Source organism: Pyrus communis, chromosome 2 (genome assembly GCF_041283825.1).
Source record: "Pyrus communis isolate YQ-2024b chromosome 2, ASM4128382v1, whole genome shotgun sequence".
In the NCBI taxonomy this organism is placed as follows: Eukaryota; Viridiplantae; Streptophyta; class Magnoliopsida; order Rosales; family Rosaceae; genus Pyrus; species Pyrus communis.
This window is the reverse complement of record NC_142566.1, coordinates 17,855,577-17,859,891: the sequence shown is the minus strand read 5'-3', so window position 1 is coordinate 17,859,891 and position 4,315 is coordinate 17,855,577. Positions and strand designations below refer to the sequence as shown.

General features: G+C 41.5%; 1 pseudogene; it reads right to left on the bottom strand.

Moving 5' to 3' along the window:
* Positions 1-1,113: 1,113 nt before the first annotated feature.
* LOC137746717 (putative esterase KAI2) lies at positions 1,114-4,071 on the bottom strand (annotated as a pseudogene).
* Positions 4,072-4,315: the final 244 nt, after the last annotated feature.

The following is a 4,315-nucleotide window of genomic DNA, read 5'->3' as shown; positions in this document are numbered from 1 at the left end:
TCATGACTCATGACTCATGAGTAATCAGTCATGACAAGTGTATTACAAACTTTAGGATCCCATTTTTCGCTCGCCTTTAACTTATATATAACATACATCCCTCCCTGGGAACAAGCTTTTATACTTCCATAATACAAAGTGGAAAACGTCAAATATTAACTTCCATTAAAGGTTGCTTGAGAAAATGCAAGTGGTGCAACTGCACGGGGCTTCCAAATTGAAGAAGCAGAAGTTTTGTTTTCGTATGCATATCTTATATATATCTATATGTATAGTTGGTATACAAAAATAGTTATTAGTGGATACTGTTGTTGTGCTACTTTACATCCTGTTAGAGCCTTAGAGGTGGGTTCGAACCTCCTTTTGCTATTTTTTACTTCTTTATAATTAAATGCATAAATTTTCAAAAAAAGTAACACAAAAGTTTCATTTTTTTTATTAAATGCATGAATTTTAAAAAATAACACAAAAGTTCCAACGGTGTACCTCTTAAATTTAAAGGAAAACACTAATATACACCGCACCACCGGTTGTTTATAGAAAGTACAAACTAAAAAAACAATTACAATCTCAGCTTTTATTTAGAGGTTTCGATTTATTTTGCATACGAATCCTGGAATCTCGGGACCGCTTTCATTCATTCATATGACGTAATCCTGGGATCTCTAGAGATCCTATGATCGTGATCATTCATCGTATATCGTGTGGTCAGTTTTCGTTAGGGACTATTTATATTTATTTTTAAATTTTAAATTTTAAAATAATTTCTAACCGCATAATGTACGATGAACAGTGTTGGATCCTTTTCCTCTCATGTCTCTGGATCTTTTTCCTCTTATGATGTTGTCCATATGGTCAGATCCTTTTTCTCTTATGACGTTATCCATGTGTCCTATCGCATCACACATTATCCACATGACTCCGAAGTACAACCAACAACCAACAAAGACAATGACCTTTTGAGACACATAGACAACAACCGACGTTGTATTTTTTGTATTCAATAATAAATCTTGTTTATTTTGCTCCACATAACATTCCATTATCGAATCAAAACTTCAAGTTGCACTTCACCCGAGGATTAATATTACAATAAAAAAAACATTAATACAATTAGGCCCCTATGTCATATCTAATGTGCTTGAGTAGCACCGAAGTTTGGGCTGGGCAAACGGGCTCTGGCCCGCTGGAAGGGCGGGTACAGGGCAAGTCCGTATTATTTTATATATAAAACAGGGCGGGGCGGGTCCAAGTAAACAGAGGGGAGAGGCGGATCCAATTTTTTGAAGACATAGGCCCTCGACCTAAACTATATCCAATAAACCTGTTGATCTCAAATCTCACACACACACCACATCACTTTCTCCCAGACTCAAACTGAAACTCTTCTCCTCAGTCCTCCCTTTTGATCTCTCTCTCCCAAAGTCCTCACACTCGATTCTTAGTCTCTCTCAATTAAACTCGAAGGGATGAAAGCCGAGCTCTGTCTGACTTAGATTTGCATAGAAACCGAGCTTTGCTGACAGTCTTTAATTAGCCCATCTTCCCAACCTCCCTTAATCAAACATTTTAGTTCCTAACTCGAAAGCCTCATCGACTCCTTCTCTTTCTCTCCCAAGTCCAATATGTTGACAATATTGTAGATCCACCGTCTCCCAACAACTGCAAGTCGAGAAACCATTAGATCTGACCAACTAAATACAAGTGTGAAGGAGTCGGAGATTGGGAAAAGGTGGAGACTTGTCACCAAATTGTGAAGCAGTGGCATTAAGGTCGATTGAAGTTGCAAACAAAGAGATTACTGAAGTTGCAGACAGAGAGATGATTGAAGTTGAAGACATCTCTTAAATTTTAGGTAGATGGCCATGGGCCCACTCCAACAACACTAATACTGGCCCCACTTGACCATTTGCTCAATCCGTCAGGTGTGGAGTTTTAATACAAAAAGCCTCGATGATAGTTAGAGTGGGGTAATTCTATTAAAATGGCTTGTTCTTAAGCCTTCTGGCCAATGTAGGACAAAAGAATTCTAACACTCCCCCGCACGTAAGGTTCTATTTTATAGGTCACATGTGAAGTTCCACAGATCGGTAGCCATGTGGAGCTAAACCCGGGCTTACCCGTTCGGGCGGGGCTAATGGGGACCCACCCATTCATGTGGCATCTCTTGGCCTACGTGGAGCCAAGTCGGGGCTCACCTGTTCGTACGGGTCAAAGGGGACCCACCTGTTCACGTGGATGTACGGGCCCATCCCCTGGCTCTGATACCATCTTAAATTTTAGGTAGATGGGCCATGGGCCCACTCCAACAACACTGATACTGTCCCTACTTGGCCATCTGCTCAATCCGTTAGGTGTGGGGTTTTAATACAAAAGGTCTCGGTGATACTTAGAGTGGGGTAATTCTATTAAAAGGGCTTGTTCTTAAGCCTTTTGGCCGATGTGGAACAGAGGAATTCTAACAACATCGATAGTGGCAAAGGCCCAGGTGATGCTGCTGTCAGGAATGGTGATTGTTGCTTCAATTTTTGATTTGGGAGTGGGGAAGAGTAGAGAGAGATAAAGAGAGAATGAAGATGATACGAAGAGGAGAAAAAAAAAAAAGACACTGCCAGTATGCCCAAAATTGAAAAAATAATAATAATAATTGGACCCATGGACCCGTCCCGAACCGACCCGTTTGAAACAGGCCGGGTTAGGTTCGGTTCCCAAACTCAAAATCTCTCTACTCGCCCTGGCTCGTTCTGTTACTATTTAAAACTGGTAGGGTCCGGTTCCTCCAAATTTGAGCCCGGCACGTGCCCAGCCCTAACTGGAGTTACGATATCCGGCAACCTCAATTGCGGAAGATGACCGTCTGACGACATGATCTCAATGATAGACTCGTCGCCAAGATTCTAGTGCAAATACTTGGACACAACCATGGGGACAGCAAGGTCTTTTACACTCTGTAAAATGTGACTTGGCACCGTGATTAACGTAAGTATTTGTCTCATGTTGCTTTGGAATACGGTTTGTGCGACGCTGAAGGCAATGTCCGGTCGCATGTTGAATAGGGTCCGTTTGAACTCCTGGACCGCCACTGAGTCGATGTCGCCACCCACCGCCAGCGGCGAGAACTCGGAGCACTATGCCTTGTAGTTGGATCGGATCGCCTCGAATAGTTGCTCCAGATCTTCTTGCTCGAATCCCTCGTTGTAGTCCACGTCATTGAGGAACCTATAAAAATGGTACAATTTAATTGGTTGAATTGTTAATTGTGTTTTAGAAGTGTAATTAAATAACATAAAAATGATTGAGAAAGATTGACTTTAATTAAATAGCATAAAAATGATTGAGAGATTGGAAAGTCAATATACTAATCAAAAAGGTAATTTTCGAAGATTTAATTATTCAACCAGATGGATGGATCCACGTTGAACATACATGTACTAATTTAACAAAAAAATTCTCACATAAAAAACAAACGAAAAAGGTAAAATTGTAGAAAATTAGTGACAATTGACTTAATTAGTTAATCAAATTGATGGATTTGCACGAATAAATTTTGAACGGCCTCAGTCTCTACTTTGTTGGAAGTGGCCGAGCTTTAAACTCTCCAAATCACAAAAATTAAACTTATATCTTATTGGGAGGTAAATTTGGGATTGTGGGACTGAGCTGAATTTCAGAATATAATAATTGACTTTGATTAGTTCCTAATTAAATGGAGTAATTAGATGACGATGTAGGTTTACCTAGAGGAGGCGGCGATCATGATGAGCTTGGTGAAAAGGTCGGGTCGGGTGACTGCGGCTATGGCGCTGACCATGGCGGAGGCGGAGTGGCCGACGAAGATGCATGACTCGACGTGTAGCCTTCGAGGGAGGAGTAGCGCTCGAAGTCGAAGTATTCAGGGTTGGTGGTTCCGGCGGCCATGTTGTCGTACATAATGACGCGGTAGTCGTCGACGAGGTAGGGGATGAGGTGTTTTCAGACCGACAAATCGGTGCCGAATCTGTGGGCCAGGACTAGGACTTGCTGACCCGACCCTAAGACCCGCACGTTGTGAGCTTCTTCCACTATTCCCATTGCGTCTCTCTCTTCCTTCTTACTCTCTCTGTTGCTTGTTGGTTTGGTTGACAAGTAATAACTGGCACTACATGTATAAGAATCCTGGTGATATGATCAGTGGGGGGAGTACTGATCAGCTACTTGTTGGAGTTTGAGACCTTCTTGTCCCACATTGGTCAATAGTATTTTTTTCACAAGCCTTTATATAGGCTTATTCCCTTTTCTTAGTAATTAGAACTTGGACCATTTGGAAATAGATTGA